Raw genomic sequence first — 17,888 nt, forward strand, 5'->3', positions numbered from 1 at the left:
GTTTAGTGGACCTTTCTGTCCCAGCCTCCACATTTATCACTGTCTCCCTGACAGGAGCTCTGCCCTGTTATCCTGACTTGTATGTCATTTATCAGTGTTAAGTACAACAAAAGAGTATCTCTTTAAACCCCCTTTACCCTTTCACATGCTTCTACCCTTGAATAATGATATCTGTCTCTGCAGCCACAAATATTCCATTTCATCCTTTCCTTTGTATTACATTAGTTGCTCAAAAAATGATTAAAATGGCATTAGTGCACTTTAAAATGAAAATTATTATATTATTGTTGGAGTAGCGTAGGAGAAGAGATAAAAGCATTTGGGTGCTTTTGCCCCCTTTTTAGGCCTGTCAAGGCAAAAGAATTTGTATATATATGTATACACAAAAAAACCCATCCACAAAATCAAAATTTGCAATGCCACCTCAGCCCAAATGACACAGCCCCAAGCCCAAAGCTGGATTTTCAGCTGTGGGTATAAATAACTGTGTTCAAAGGAAGAAGTGTAAATTATGACATAAACACAGACATTAAAATAACATTAATGGTCTTTGAACATACTTTCACATATGACTACTGCATTTATTTTATTCAAGAACAAAGAGGAAAGAGGTGAAAACAAGCCTCAGAAACCTTACAAAGGTTACACAAAAAGTATAGTAACACTGAAAACAGTTGCTAGAAGAGATGTTTTCAAGCAACATTTCAGGGCCATGCCTGCTGCCATGTTTTATAACAACAGACTGCCTTTATAGGAAGTTGGTAACATGCTGGGAATCATAAGCTTCACAGAATTTATGTTTAGCTACTGCCTTGCTAGACATTTTATAGAGATGTGTTAGCAACTCTGTATAACAGGTATGGTCCAGGCTTGGGTTATTAATTATAGCTTGGAGATTCAATTTAAAATCAATAAAAACCCAAATGAATTGCCAGTTTGAAACTTTGCTTCTCGTTTTCTCATGTGTACATATGCATAAATCATCCCGTTCTCACACCTCCTTCTCTGTTTTCTAGACCTATTTCCCAGTTCTCTTTCTGAAAGGCAGAAAACACCTCATGCTTCACGTTTTTCCCAGCCTCCACATGCTCCTGAACTGGTTGGATGCATTCCCTGGCACTCCTCATCACTATGCTGGATCCTTTCAGACACCACTTACAGGATACTGGGACCTGCAATCTTGGGTACAACAGTGAAGCAGTATCTGCAGAGGGAGAGAGCACTGCATGGCACAGCTACTGCAAAGTGATGGCACGGGAAAGGATGAAAGGATCCCTCTCACTACTCCAGACTTGGATCCTGAGACAGACATAATTTTTGCAACACGTGTCAAAGCCTCTGGGACAAAGACGGGTAAGCTGCTGCATGGTGAAAATACCTGATGCTGCAGGAATGCCCAGGAAAGGATTATTGGATAAAACCAGGTCACCTGGTCCTGAAGCTGGTACAACACCAGGAATACAAGGATACATGGAAATGGGGGAGAAATTTGGAAGGTAGGGTGTCTCCAGGAGCTCGTGATTTCCAGATCTGGTAGCTGAAAAGGCTCTTGGGGTGTTTAGGAGCTGGAGGATAGTTGCTATCCCTGAGCAGATTTGTCTTTTGTATTTGTATCCTTGTTACCATTTGCTTTCAATGTGGTAATTAAGAGCCCGGCCATATATCCTGCTAATTGCCTTCTCTTGTTTTGCCATTGAGTTTACTTGATCCCCTGCGTACCCTGGTCTTAAATACACTTAGCTGAAAATCACTAGATTTCTACTGAGTAGAGAAGGCAGGTTCTGGACAAGGATTTCAGCTGAGTGCAAAAAACCTCTAATAGGCTTACAAAAGAGACCATATAATGGTGTTTGCAGCACTTGTGTGATGGCATGGCAGACTCTATGGAGTCTGCTTCTCATTGACCAGTTGCTATCACAGACTGGAGATCTGAGATCAAGTCTCTCACAGAGGCTGCCAACTGGCACAATACATTTTCCAACTGGCAAGCAAGTCCCAACCCCTGACTGTCCCAGGAGCATCTCTGGAGGGCAGTGAGGCAGTCTAAACCTCCTTTTTCTGGCTGCTCTACAAAGACACCACCAAAAGACCCATCCTGGTGTGACCATCACATGTATGCAATGCTTTGGATGAGCTCCTCTCAGACAAAGCCTTACACAAAGCCACTACAGCAGTAGTTTTCCCAAAATGGGATAAACTGACCTAACAGCCACTTCCCAGTAGAATCAGTGCCTACTCCTTTCCCTTTTCTCCATCTCTGCTCTCTGCTACATACTCTTGTCATTAACCACGTGGTAGGTATGTGTCTGAATCCCCCTGCAAATGGATGCAGCCCATTCACTCAGAAAACCCCTATTTTTTGTTCCTTGGTTACCAAAAATTGCAGGACACTGGACTGAGAGGCAGCAGAAGACCATGAGAAGGGATGAGGAAAATAGAGATGGTGCACAGGAGATAGTGGGAGCCATGTCTGAGTGTAGGAAAAGGGCAGAAGACTCATGTCTGTTTTTAGGGCAGGAGTGAGCCATTAGACCAGCCCAGTAGATCATGACACTTACCTTGATGCATCCTTAGCTCTCCTAGGAATATCACTCCTGGTACAACTGAAGGCAGACTTCTCACAAGTGCCCCGGGACTGGTGGCTCACAGCTGCCATACAATCAGCTCATGACCTTTCAGTCATTTCCAACGATGAGCTCTCATTTTATGGGAGGTATTTTTTGGGTGTTATTTCCAAATGCATCAGTTAATATTTTGCACCTTGAATGCATTTTACCCTGTTTCCATTATTCCAGTCCAAAGCACCATGCAATCCCTCCTGTACCACATACCAATTCTTCTCTGCTGGGAACATCTCCCAGCTTTGTGCCATCAACACACACCATCACATGCTCCTGACATTTGTGCCAATTTAGGCTACATTTTCAACAAACCACAAGCTATTTCACATACCCTGATGGAGCATGGCTTAGCCCCACATTGTCACTTAGTTCAGAGTTTGATGTTAAAAAACCTCCTGGCAAGATTGTTATAACTCCCACTGAAATCACAAGGGGTCTTGGCAGGCATGAGACTGTGTCAGGCCACTGTGCAGAACAGGCTGGAAAGTTTAGGACCTAAGTCTAAGTTGTGAAGAAAATGGTTTGAATCTTCCAGTGTTTTTTTAAGGTAATTTTTCTAGCTTTTTATTGATCAATACAATGGAAAAAAGCCCCCACCCTGTGTTTAAACAAAATTACAGTGAATTGCTCAAAGGCAAAACAAAATTCTCTGCTCAGCTGTTTGGCTCACATTCATCTCCCTTTACTCCTATAGAAGTGACATTTTAATTAACTGTGTCAGGTGGATGTGTAACATCTCTGCTGAAAAGCCTGTATCTGCTCAGCTGTGTGTCATAGTTTCTATACCACTAGGATCTACTAGAGGTCATGCTTTTGTGGCAGAAGTATCCAAATTCTAAACAAATACTTCCTAATACATAATCTGTCAAAGCTTTTCTTCTACTTGCACAAATGTATGGAAACTAGTGATTTACATACACAATTTTTTCTAAAAGCAAGCAAAAAATTTTCTATAGCAGGATCAAAAATCAGTTCTTTGTGGGTAATAAACAGTTCTGCATGGGACTGGCTGGCTAAATGGTAGTGATTTTGTTCCTCGAGTGAGTGCTTTTAGCTATGAATACCTAAGTGTGCAAATGTAAACCGCTGCTTCTGCAAATATATGTGCAGCTCTGAGGTTCACTTTCTGTGAATGTTAATGGACACAGAATTCAATCACATGAATATTCAAAGAAAGTGAACACAAAAGCAGCACAAGGGTGGTTGAAGCAAACAGATGTAAAAATGTAAGCCCAGAATCATGGCTTCCCCCCCCTCGTCAGTGTGAGTGCCTTCAACTTTGAGAGCTTTACAGTATTAACCAGATTCTGAATTTTTCAGGTAAATATAATGCAGTACAAGCTGTGACACTTCACAGAGTCTTGTGAGGAACATATCGGTTGTGTCAGGAAGTTTGATTTGGATCTGAAGCTTTCCTAGTCAACTGTCAGCTTAGACCTACATGGGAACGCCGTGGTGCAGGAAATACTTCTGCTGGGATGACAAGGATATGGCCAAAGAAGATGAACACTAGCTTTATGAGAGTCCCTTGTCAACCAGGAATGAGGGAAATGATGTTCGTGAAATTCTTTGAAAGAGAAGGGATGAAGGTGAGCAATATTTTCATTATTTTACAACATAACAATGTATGGTGGGGTTTAAATTGCAAGTGTGTGATTTTAACATCAGTGAATAGGAGGAAGAAACAAAGGAGGAATGGAAATCTGTAGGTACACTTATATGTGTACTTGAACATATATTCTCAATCTGTCACCTTTAGATGTGCCCACTTAGCTGCAGCTGTGAGTGGGGACCTCTGAAAGAATCACAGAAGCAGGAGTGGGCATACAAATAGAGTAAAACTCCAGGTGGCTGGAGTGCTGCATTTTGTAATTCAGGAACTTTCCTGATGCATTTTAATTTTACCCATAAAGAAATCACACATGGACGCAATCTACAGGGAAAGAACACTGGAGGTTATGAACGAAACCAGTTAAAATTAAAGAGAGGCAATTCAGACCTTTGGAAAAGCTAATGGCATTTTCCCAAGCACATCATGAGCGCACAGTCAGCGGGAGCTCACCACACATCAGTAATGTGAGTAAATGGTAACTCCCCTAGGGCAACTAAGGGGAAACTGAGGCATGTAGGGTACTCACTGGAACTCTGATTCTGCAAAGCACTCCAGTATATGTTTCAAACATGGGCCATCCTCACTCATGGCAAATGCTGTTTTCCTGAACTTTGTAACTGTTTGTCTCAAATCCTTCTCCCTAAAAGAGGGATGATGTGATGGCTGTGCACAGAATTATTCTGTGGTTAGAAGTATGCATCTGTTTAGTTCGGTGAGAAAAAAGCTACACATATGGCTGAAGGCCAAAGCAGGACAGGGTCAAAGATGGGCTTGAGACAGAAGTATTGTTAAGAACATCAGGCACAACTATCACTGGTGTGATGGCAGAAGGAAGTGAAGAAGAGCAAGAATTGAGACTGGAGGTGACAAACAAAATAAAAAAAAAAAATGTAGGAAGCCTCATGAAGATGCACTATTGAATCTGCATTGCTCTTTCAATGGAAATTAAATGTAGCATGCTTACTGACCATGCAGAGTACACAGGAACCAGCTTGGAGCTTCCTAGATAGCCTTATACTGCATCAGCAGAAGTGAGGGGTACTGTGGAAAGGCTCCTGTCCCCTCATTCACTTGGTAAGATGAGCAAGACATGGCAGGGCAGGAATCAGCACATTTCTTTTCAGTATATTCCCTTTTAATCCTCTTTTTAAAAACTAAGGCAAATCTGTGCAGTGATTCGTGCAAGCTCCATGCTCCGAATCTTCATTTCTTCATGACGCCTTCATTTCTGGCACACAGCAACTTGTTTCTTTAATAGCTATGGAGGAAAATGGATTATATTTATTTATTTAGCTAACAGGAAGGGTTTGGGTTATGTAGTCAAGCCAGTAGGTCTTGAAGCCTGTTCTAGCAGCTTAACAGCTGATGACAGACCCTCAATAATCAAATCTAAATGTGTTTTCTAGGAAATTAAATACTACCTTTCATTATACTATCTTATTGGCACTATGTCAACTGCTATTTTACTGATACTCCTCCAGAAAAACGAGATCTGATAAAAATTTGCATTTCAGTTTACATTATTTATCAGAACTTTAATTTAGACTTCATAAATGTCTCATAATGATAATAACTGCAACTCTCTGCACAGTTGCATTAAGACCTACCAAAATTGTAGCACACAGCATCACTTATTCTCTGTGTGGTTTCAACATAGAATAACTCCCTCTCTATTCCACCCGGTGTCAGCACCTCCTGCCTCTTCTGGAAATGCCACCAAATGAGTTGGAGATGGTATAAACATGACTGAAATCAATTTACTTAAAAGGATTGTGAACATTGATATATGGGGAGATCCACTGTGGTAACTTATGGAAAATTGTTGGGGAAAGGCTGGTACTGCCTGAGTGCTTTTCCTTTTTTCTTCAATGAGACGATCTGGTGAAAAAGCAGAATTTGAGCAATTTCAACTCCCCTAACTGGAGTCATTTAGGAAGCAGGCACATAGTCTACACCAGCCACGTGGGGTCCCTCTACATTCAGTGAAGAAGAGAGACACCTTCATCCCACTTATTGTGGCCTCTCAGAGCTTATGCTGAGGGCCACTGTGATTTTGGGCAATCCTTCCTCTGGAAGACCTGATTTTCTTGGCTGGGGTTTGCCAAAAATGCTGCCTTGAAAGAAAAACCTCTTTGAGTGTATTTTTCACAAAATCCTGTGTTCTTTGAAAATTTTCTGATCCTTCACTTTAAACAGTATCCAAACTGAAATAAAACCTAAACAATATCTAGTTGCTAGTTTTCTTTTTCCATATTCCAATACCCTCTGCCTTCTCTCCATTTTTATTTTCCTTTGCTTTTCCAATGGAGGGAAAACAGAACAGAAAATACAGAGAGTGTGAGGATGATTAAGCCTATTTAACTACCCTGTTAAAGGTTTTCTAAACATACAGCCAGGGATCTGCTCAGGACTCTCAGGGTAAGTATGGCTTCACCACAGGATATTCTCTGCAGAGCTGTATGGGATTAAGTGAGCAGGGTTACCTCTTCACTTTCTCTTCAGCCATTAGCCCGCAGCAATCTGCTCTCCACACTCAGGCTACTCAGAGTTGAAGTGACATGAGAGAATCTACAGTAATGGCTCATTTCTGCCAGGCCTGTGCCCTGGTAGCAGATAGTCCCTCCTTCCATCAACCTGGTGGCTCAAAACAGGCAGGATGCTGCCAGTCAAACAGAGCAGCCTGGTTGATTATTCTGCTTTTTCAAATTTGCTTACACACCAAAATATGGGTTTAGCTGATAAAAGCCAATAGCTCCATCAGAGTCCATTACAATCTATCAGGAAAATACTCAGTAATTTCCAAATTAGTCCATGGACTACAATACATTCAAGTCATCTTCATAATCTGTCTTGTAAAAAAGCCTCACCGTAATAAGAATTACCTAAACATGGATTTACCAGACAGATAGCTTGCAATGTAAATGACTTGTGTTTGGATAGGTAGAATGCATATCAAAATGCATGCTCAAATGAGAGACCATATTGACTCGCTCTGAGTTGTTATGGTCTATTAGATAAATATTATCTTGGTTCAGGATTGTGGTAGTTTTCTATATGCACAGTTTTCTGATAAGCCATATGGACTCTCAGATAAAATTGTGCCTTCAGATTTCAAAAGTGATATGGCTGAATAGCTGTAATGAATATGAGGAGGCTCCTGTTAACCAATTAATCAGAATGTGTCACTGAATGCCCCCTCCCTGTTTTCTGTTAGGATGTGCTACAATACCCATCCAGCAAACATGCACTGCTCAGTGGTATTTTGGCAAAAAACACATGCCAGGGGCACAGCAACCAATCCCTGTACAAGAGTGGTGGCTGTATTAGTACCCCTACACTTTTGTGATTCCAGTCATCTTTTGATTATTTTTCACCCTGTTCACACAGTGCACACAGACTTACAATCACTGCTCACCAATATTAACAGAAAGAACTTTAATGGTGTCAAAGACATGGATTTCCATCATGCATTGCTTTTTCTCACTTAATAATAATGTACTAAACACATTTTTCAATCGTCAGTGGCAAAAACTCAGTGGATTTACATTTCATCTGCATGGAATGTGAGCTCCAGGGATGTCTGCATAACCTGTACAGTGTTCACATGAACTAAACAAGGCTGGGACTCAAAAAACCACTTGCTGAAGCCAAGTCCGAGCTTTGAAGGTGACACATCAAGCAACTGCTCCATCCTTAATAAACATGGGGGTTTCTCCAGGGCATTTGTACACCACACTGACATGGAAAATTATGTGGTGAATTCTAGTTTATTTCAAGTGACTGTGTTTCTTAGAGCCAACTTTTTTTCTTTCTGGCTAAACCTTGCAAAAGAGGTCTCTTGCTACCACATAAAACCCTGTGACTTCAAGAGGACAAAAAAGGACATTATTTCTGGATAAATCAAATTTTGTTCACCTTTTCCTCATCATTATGGAGTAAATTTTCTCCTGAAGAGCAACACAAAGATGTTCCTACACAGCACGGTTTGGCATTACGCAGAGATAACTGAGGCACCTTAGGGTACCACAGGCCTTATAAATGACATCTGAGTGCTTTCCCATAACTGTTCCTCAGAATGGGCAGTGTATCAATGCATAAGTACTTGTAAGAAGTTTTTTTAACAGATGTAAAATGGTCTCCCAGCAGAAAAAGTGCCACATGGCTGTCGTGTAGGATGCTCCCAGAGGCTGCAGAGGGTGAGTCTCACTTTGGGAAAGAGATGGTCCAGATACAGGCAAGGCCACGAGCACCATGATATCATTCCTCACAAATGGGTTAAGCAAGTTTGTTTCAGCTTATTTTACCTGCAGAACTTAGAAGCTAAGGCAGCATAGAGCATATTATAAAAGTAATTTTAACAGGTCAGAAATGTAACTTCATTTGGTCGTCTGTACCATGACTTCCTTGTTATCTTAATATTATTTAAAAGCATCTCTGCCTTGAATGGCTAACTTCATTCTCTGAAGCATGCTGCTGAAATGTAAACATCATACAACTTTGATTTCCTGTGAATAGAGAACACATGCTGTTACTGAAAAGAGCATACAAGATTGCCACGCTTTTAGAAATCAAATGTTAATTATGAGTGGGGATTGGAGGACATAATAAGCTTTTGCCCATTCATTGCGGCCAAAGATAATTTCCAAACCTCTACAAAAATTGTATTTTGCAGGTCTGTTTGGACTCGTATTTTATTAGGAGAGCAGTGCTTCCAACCCCTAGTTCTGGCAGAGGAGGCTGTGGCTGCAGGCACTGTCTAATGCTCTTGCTACCTTTGCAAAGAGGACATCAGCATCTTGCCTGTGCTCATGTTCACAGCCATCCTCCATGAAGGAGTGTTAAGATTTTCAGCTTTAAACAGCTCTGCCATGCTGTGATTGTGCTGTTGAAGCTTTTATAGGCCAAGTTACACAATGATGTTTTTCTTTCTGTGTATATTAGTCTGTATGTCAAAATTCCAATGTGAAAACAACACCATTGTAAGCCTGAAGCATTAAGAGGTGTCAAAAGAAAACCAACTGCAATCAATTGCTTTATCTTCCCAAAAATTTGACCACAGGCAAATGAAGATGTGGCCTGAGTTTCCACTAAAACATACAACTTATTAAACCAAAGTTACACAGTTTGTAGAAGTTTTGGATTCCCTTTGCTTTTCCAGGCTTTAATAGTTTATGCAGCTTCTTTTAACAATGAAAACAAAAGTGGGAAAGAGCTGAATATTGATAATAATATTTCAAAATTCTCCTAAAAACTACTGTGACTAGAAATGTTCACCTACAAAACTCTATGGAACATCCCCCTGTTCCAACATGTAACTCATCTGGGAGGAACTGGAGTGCTGGCAGGAAGTAATGCACAATTGATTCTTGCTGCCACAATGCAGGTTATGACAGGAACTCTGTTTGCTATTCTTAAATAACTGCTTTGGAAAAAGACTGCTTCTGCACCCTGTGTTTCAGTGTACCTTTGGCACTGCCAGACTCTAAAGCCAGCAGACCACTCTGTGGCCAGCCCTTCTGAAGGCAGCCATCCCTTCCATTCTCTAAGGAACGCTGCTCTCAGGAGATTTCCAGCACAGCCCAGGCTCTGTTCAAAAGGCTCAGATAGGCTTGAATAAACATCTGACCTTCACAAGGAAGAAAATGTAAACTTTCCTCCCCTCCGACCCAAACTGGGACTCTTTTGAGGTTCTTTTCTACTATTTGTCTTTATTTATCAAGCAAAGAAAATATATTTGACCCTATATAATAGCAGAAGATTTTCACACTTAAAGAAGTTTTCAGCTATAATGGAAATGAGTGAAGAGTTCAAAATTGTGAATAAATAAAAAGTTTGTTGGAAGAAGTTTTAAGGTTTTTTATACTGGAAGAGTAAAAAGAATAAATAAACCCCCAGGTACACAGCATATGATGAGCCCCGTCCCCAGCTCAGGGTGAAAACTGTGCTTGTTTTGTGGAAAAAGTGCAAAACTGTGTGGCTTGATCAGCCAGGATTTCATGTTTTTATTTTACTAGAGCATTGCTACTTTCAGTGAATTTTAATGTGTGCCATCAAAACCCAAAAGTAACTTAAGCAGATATTGGTTTTCTTTTTTATTAAATGCATACCTTTTCACTTGCCTTTTTCACTGAGCACTTCATGTCCTCCTCCAAATTGTTCTAGGTTCAGCCTCCAAGAGAGTAGCGAGGGAAAATCAGGCCATTTAAAAATAAAATAGATTACTTCTGCACAGCTTTCTTTAATCAAAACCATTATAACTGAAGGCTCAGAGCCTTGATTACACCTCTTCAGAGGGCACCCCTTGATTTTTGCACGACATCCCTGATTATTTTATTTACTTATTTATTTATTTATCAGCTTTTACTTCTGGCATTGATTTCTAGGTCACCGAGTTGAGGATTTTTCTTGCTTTAAATGGATTTGCTTGTTTCTCAGTGGCAGGTTATTTTTCTTACAGGGGCTATGAAGCAAACATGCCTCTTTTTCAGAAGACGACAGAAATTCCCGTGATCACATATTCCTGGAGTTCTTTCTCTTTTTCCTTCCCCTAGCCCCTGTGGTGAGCAAGATTGGACCAAGAGTCATTCTTCCCGACCTTTCCCGAGCCCCTGCAGAGCTAAGGGCCAAAAGGTCATTTTCTCAGGTTCCCTCAGGAGGGAGAATCCAAAGGTCATTCCCTCCCTCCCCAGCTTACCCCAAGTGCATCTGAGAGACATTTAAAACTCCTTTGAAGAGGGAGGGCAGAGACTGAGTCCATGTGCTCACGGACTGCCCCTCAACAGTCACGAGATGTGAACCAGGGCTGCGCGCAAAATGTTTATCATAGAATTTCAGAATTATTTAGGTTGGAAAAGACCCTTTTCAGCATCAAGTCCAACCATTTGCCCAGCACTGCCAAGTCCACCACTAAACCATGTCCTTAAGTGCCATATCTACAAGTCTTGTAAGTACCTACAGGGATGATGACTCCATCACTTCCCTGGGCAGCCTGTGCCAATGCTTGATAACCCTTTCATTGAAGAAACTTTTTCCTAATATCCGGTCTAAACTTCCCCTGGCACAACTTGACGCCATTTCCTCTTGTCCTACCACTTTTTACTTGGGAGGAGAGACCAACCCCATCTGGCTACAACCTCTCCTGTTGTAAAGAGTGATAAGGCTCCCCCGAGCCTCCTTTTCTTCAAGCTGAGCACCCCCAGGTGCTCCTCATAGGACCTTGATGCTCAAACCTACCCAGGCCTGGCCTTGGGTTCAAACTTGGGCACTGTGAACCTCAGCATGGATGGGCAGAGATTGATCACACAGCTGTGACATGGGCCTAAACATTTCTGCTTTCTTTCCCCCAAATCAGCCTTTTCTTTTTCACAGTCCCCAGAATCCTTCTTGTCCTCCCAGATCTGGGTTTCACTAGGAATTAACCAGATGCCATCGGGGAGTTGTGTTAAACAGCTCTGAACATCCTGATGTTCCTGGTTCTTGGGAATGGGGCCACAGGGATCATTTTATGAGTCCCCTTAGAAAACAACCCCCGATAGACTCCCACAGTCTCACCCAGAGCTCCTGCTGCTGCTGCCTGCTGCCCTGTCATCCGTGAACCCTGTGGACCAGTTTTGGATTTCCCAAGGCAGAAGTAAATAGTTAAGGCTAGCTCCTCTACACTTCCTCCTCATCCCTTTCAAGGAAAAAGTCTCTGCATTGCTTGCTCTTTGAATGATGAAGTAAAAGCAAGCGATTTCTCATCGTTAAATTCTTTGAGCTGCCTGAGGAAGGAAGGAAGAGAAGAGCAACACTTATTTCACAAGGTCCCCTGCAGAAGGGGGGCACCAAGGGTCACTTCCTCTCAATCTGTCCCCTCCGAAGGAGAGCAGTCAGGCTGTGTCAATGCCACGGTCCCTTTGTGGCGGGTAGGCAGCCAGAGGTCATCCTGTGCCCCAGCCCCGCTCTCGCTGGGACGCACACACGCTGCTGAGCCCCGGCTTTCTCTTGCACACGGGGGGCAGGGGAGATTAGTTCTTTTTTCCTCTCTCTGCTTTGTGTAGAGGGAACTCACAAGTCACTACCTGGGCCCCTCTTGGAAAGAGACAATAGCAAAAGGGCAGTCCCTAGGGGTTTTTCTCTGGGGATTTTCCAGGCTGCTGGGACATGGTAGAATTAGCTGAGCAAAGCTTTAAAATCTAAATAAAAGTGAAGTGCTGAAGTACAGATTTCGAGCCACTTGGAGGTTTTGGTGACACTGCCAGTGTAGTTGCAAATCCACAGCAAATCCACAGACTTCTCCCTACACATTAACCTGAAATTTCAGGAAAACACTGAGCTTCCATGAAGCACTTTAAGAAAGCAAGGATCATGTGAAATACATGAGAAAATTCAGGTTCTGTGTTGTCAGACAGGAAACACCTGAAAAATAAAACCACCTATCCTACCTGTTGTTTGCGGTATGAATTGTTGCAGATGACACCTTTTGGGTCTGATCTGAATCTTTTGAAACAACTCAGGTGTTCTGGCTGAATTTCATGGGCTTTAGGTCAGGCCGTGACTGGGCTTCAGTCCTTACATTAGTCTCTGGGCAGATCTTTAAAGGCTAATGTGGAATTTAGAGTCAAGGGCTACCTTTTCATAGATATCTTCTGTTCTTTCAAGTCTTTCGGCCAAATTTTGTTCAAATAGGGTTTTGCAGTTCTCACTGAACTCTCCCTCTCCTCCCTCTCCTTCCTCCCTCTCCTTCCTCCCCTTCCTCCCTCTCCTTCCTCTCCTTTCTCCCTTCTCTTCCTCTTCCTCTTCCTCAACAAAGTCAGAATGACATCTCTTAAGGCATTGCTGGCCCTGTGACTGCAGTCTGCACTGAAATAATTCAGGATTTTCCCTCACAGCTCTTGAGATTACACACAGTTTCTATAGGAGAAGTGACACTTAAATGTGAAACAACACAGTTTTTATGGCCTAGGTGAAATATCTCTGTGATGCTCTGAGGCTTGAGCAGTAAATGGTCACAAAATGCTTTGAGATCCCTGTCTAAGTGCGCAATACTGTTACTCTACAGCATCTCACCACTGTGAAGCTCAGGACTGCTGCTGTCCATCAGTGCATCAGAAAACCTCCCTCGCAAATGAAGATTTTAGCTTCGCCCAGGGAAGTGACAGATTATTCCACACACTGTGTTGCAGTGACACAGGTGGGGGTCCTCTGCCCAGGACTGAGCCTTCCTCCCCACACACGGAGTCATTCAAGGATGTGAGGGGCAACAGGGTCCTCTCTCCTGCACAGACTCACTTGACTCATTCAAGCGTGAGCTCCTATTTCCACCTGTGCCTGTGGATCCATGTCTTTGCCTTGGAGCATTCCACACTTCAAATGGAGCATGTGAGGATTCTTTATTAATTGTGATGGTTTTGTTATTGCCACACAGTGCTGTTTGTTAAGAAGAATACAATGAACTTCACCCATTGCAGTATCCTTTCAGCCTCTCCCTCCCCAAATGCAAGTACAAATCCACTTAAAAAGTGGAGATCTTTTGACTTCTAACAGAAACTTTTATCCACATAAGAGGATAAGAAATTCATTAGCTTAAGTTGTGTGATTGCAACAGCTCATTAGAGAGGACTGTGCCTTTCACAGTGAGTATGCCTCCAGTCCTACATGGGATCTGTCAAAGTTAAGGATAAAGTTATGGGACAACTTCACCATCTTGGAAGGCAATTTCTGATTTTTAAGTATGCAGACCACAGAGTTCATTAAATTATTTTAATGAACAGTCACAGGCCTGATGTTAAAATCTTCATTTGTGTCTAATTGCAAGCAAAATATGAAATTGCTAAATTGATCGTTCTTGACAAGAAAAAAAATATGGTCATTAATTATGTTTTCCGACTAATTGTTGTTGGGGTTTTTTTAAGGTAAATTAAATATTTTGATCTCAGGTTTGTCTGCTGCAAAATACTGCTGTGAAAATCCTAACACAGCTTCTCTTCAAACAAGGGGGAAACTGCCACTTCTAAACAGAAAACATAGTAATTAGTCGTACTAATTTGTTGAAAGACAGGAAAGATAAAGAAGACTTCTCAGCCATTTATCAGATCAAAAAAGATAGTGATACAATATTTTTTCATCTGTGGAATCTGAAGGCATGGCCTTGAAAAGGCAGGTAGTTTGCAAAATTTTATAAAATATATGAGGGGAGATTGGAATATGTTTTTCAATCTTCCCCTGGCAGTTTTCATGGCTTTATTCAATTTATGCATCATTTCTTGAAGTTCAATACGGGGCACTGGGTCCCAAAATGTACTTTGAAGCATCCATAGCAAATCTTCTGGTCTTTGCTCTTACTATCTCAGCAACATATGCATTAGAGTGGAATTTGGGATCAGCTTTTAGGTTGAGGGGTGAAGCGCTTACTTAGATAACCTACAGTATTCCAGCTTCAAGTGCAATGTTCAGGTTTGGATAAATCATTGCTTTTCATTTTCCCCGAAGATAAAAGATACAGTTTTATACTAGGATTTATAGACTTCTGTACCCACATGGACATCAAGTATTTATTTTAAAATGTATGTTAAATACAAATATTTCAAAAGCAAGTATTTCCTTATGCCGTTCTGAGAAAAATGATACTACTTTATGGAACATGATCGCGTGCTTTTAGTGATCAATGAGCTTTTCATTGCTCTTGTTTAAACAAAGCCCAATCCCTTTCCTCCCCCTCAAAGAAGGGAAATTACACATTTTTGTGTGTAGCAGTACTACAAAAAGAGTTAACAAAACTCCACAAAAGAAGTGCATGTGATGAGGCTCAACGCTTTCAGCACTTTTTGTTTCCAAGTACAGCTTCTACTACAGCAAATTTTTGGGTTGTTTCTGCCACTATTCTGCCACTTGCATTTCTGCTTTGTTCTCCAGTATGTCACCCAAGAGCAATGACTGTGTCCTGTGAGGTAAGACAAGCCATGGGCTTGGAAGGGCAAAGCCACAATGCAATGATTATTGCTGGAGGGTGCAAAGGAGAAAAAAAAAAATCTGATTTTTAAACTGATTCTTGGAAGTGATATGTCATTTATAGAGTAGTACCGTGAGCTGTTCAGGAGCATCTGTGGTTCATAAGGACCGAATATAAAATCCCAAATTACACAGCTACTTGCACTTAACAATCTTTGTTAGGAAAAAAAAAAAAAAAAAAAAAAAAGAAGAAGGGAGAAATTTACAGAGGTTTTATGCTAGGTGCATACACAGCATTTTTCTGCAGACAAATCCTCCTCAAGGTGAAGGTGCTTTAAAATACATTAAAAAAAAAAAAAAAAAGCAAACCATAAAAATAAATAAATAAATAAATAAATAATCCACTTCCTACTGATCAAACCCCTCAAATTTCTCTCAGTTTCACACCACACTCACAGCTAAGGGTTGTACGGACACACTTCCCAAACCATACAACTCCCTCAGAACCCGCCCTGCCGCCCGCCCTCCCTTTGTGTCGCGCCGCCTGATTGGCCGGGCGGCGGATGGGAGGCGTGCGCGGATTGGCCGGGCGGCGCGCGCTGTTGCCATGGCTCTGTTGCTAGGGGGGCTCTGCCGTCTCCAGGCCCTGCAGGAAACATGTAATGAATTATGGATGCTTGGTTTGCTCAAAGAGGGCCTGATCTGTAATGCAGATGAGCTGCCAGGCCTCTTCCCCCACCCCACCTCCCCCGTCCCCCTTTTCTTCGAGGTTCTTAAAAAAATATAGTAAAAAAAAAAAATATCGGGGGGGGAAAAAAAAAAGATCTGTTTTAAATCAGAATCTGCCATTTGCGCGTCCCCCGCTGCAGCAATGGCTCCTCAAGCTGATGGCAATTCTCATGCAAAGGCAGGGCCATAGGTCACTATCTGTTATTTGTTCAGGAAAAGCTTGTAGGATTTTTCACTGAACTCGGTGACCTGCTGGTGTATTTTTTTCCCCCCCCTCTTTGGTTCGGAGACAAAATAGGATACAAACACCAGAAGTGATATTTTCTAACAGTTGGAGAGGAAATTGTCCCCATGGTGCGTGAGGAATGCAGCAGCCAGGCTGGCTTTTCTTGCGTCCTAAAAGGTATCTTTGCCCAGACATGACCCAAGACCTTCCATCAGTGCAGTTGATGTGGCTCAGGCCTCTGGAAACGGTGTCAGAAGCCTTTGGCTGTGGAGATGTTCCTTGCGAGTGCCACAGCTGTAACGTAGCCGCTTCACTTCTCTGCAAAACTGGATCTTGTTCCCCACAGATCACTCCCCAGCTGGAGCCCCCCCGCTGGAACCATGCTTCTGGTGCTTCATACCTGAATACCCAGGTTGCCACAATTCATTCAATTCCCCTGATCTTCTTCAAATAAGAACTACAGTGGATGTAATGCTACAGAAATTATATTTTCCTATACCTAATGAACAATGATGTCAGAAGAGACACATCTCTTGAGCTTATGCAGAGTTTAGTTTTGGTTGGGTTTTTTTTCATACTAGTGACAAATTATTTCAATCCTTTCTGTGTCGAGCCTCCGTGGACAAAAGTTACTCGAAAAAGTCTCTTAATTCTAGCAAAAATAATGATGTTGATCCTTGTTTTGAATCAGACTCAGCCGAGAGTGGGCATCCTTAGCTGTCCAAATATTGACCTTGGTGGAGGTCTCTTTGTACCTTGAAGGTTCATCACTGATGTGATGAGATAGACCCACTCCTCCTCAATCCCCTGTTTTTCAGACCATTGCATGCTAAACAATTTACTCAGCAAAGAAATGACTGAGCAATTTGATAAATTTCTACATATTTTGTATTGTGGAATTTATGCCTTTTGCATCTCAAATCCTGACTGGTTCATGGTTCTTCCTCTGGGAGAAGTAAATAGCTGAGTAAGAGCTCTGAGATGAAGACGAAATACATCCGACCCTCCTGTGATTCAGAGTAGAATGATACCTTGTTTCTAGGACTGTTAAACAAAATGTAAATGTAAAAATGTAAAAACCAATGAGCACTTAAAAAAAGAGAAAGTCTGTGAAACACTGCATACAGGAGCAGAAGATACTTGTGGTGAGCTCTGGCCATCAGGCAGTCCCTAAGAGCTTCAGCTGCAATGGTCCTTATGTTTTATTATTTTCTATTATTAAAATGTTTTCTAGTGAAGAAAATGGTTACGGCAAAACTGTATTGTCTATCCCATCCATTTTTGAAAGAGCTTTCATCAAACTCCATAAAAAAAAACCAACCCAGGCTATAGATGTATCATTAGAGACCCCATGATGCTTAAAGCTGAGAAACGTGTGAGATATGTTTAGCTGAAAACGGGGTATTAAAATTTGTACATATGGATGTGTTAAATTTGTTGATTTTTTTTTTTTTGGTGACAGTGGTTCTGTGCAACGTACATTAAAACAAAAGATCTGTTAACAATTTGCACTTGCAGGAAATGTAGGTCGTGTTTTTGTGAAGCAAAGACTTGTGGTTTACACTTTTCATTTATTGAACTTCATTTTTGTATACAATACTTTATGTCTAACACACTGGAAGATGATTATTTCCACACCTGTACAAATACATGCTGCATGCACCACGAGATTTGGGATAGTTTAAGTAGTCAGCAGACAGGCAGCAAATGACTTCTTAAGCACTTAAGTGATTTAAACAAATGCATCTTTCCCGTGCTTTAAATGGCCTTA

The 17,888-nt window shown here is 41.6% G+C and overlaps 1 protein-coding gene across 1 annotated transcript in view; it reads left to right on the plus strand.

Moving 5' to 3' along the window:
* Nucleotides 1-17,888, plus strand: part of DNAJB6 (DnaJ heat shock protein family (Hsp40) member B6) — a 124,916-nt gene that overhangs the window by 83,409 nt on the left and 23,619 nt on the right. Inside the window, exons 12-13 of the transcript XR_004238194.1 lie at nt 1,017-1,353; nt 3,942-4,210. The gene's annotated coding sequence lies outside the window, so the exon portion shown is untranslated. The remainder of the gene's footprint in view (nt 1-1,016; nt 1,354-3,941; nt 4,211-17,888) is intronic.

The sequence above is a fragment of the Corvus moneduloides genome, chromosome 1 (genome assembly GCF_009650955.1).
Source record: "Corvus moneduloides isolate bCorMon1 chromosome 1, bCorMon1.pri, whole genome shotgun sequence".
Classification (NCBI taxonomy): Eukaryota; Metazoa; Chordata; class Aves; order Passeriformes; family Corvidae; genus Corvus; species Corvus moneduloides.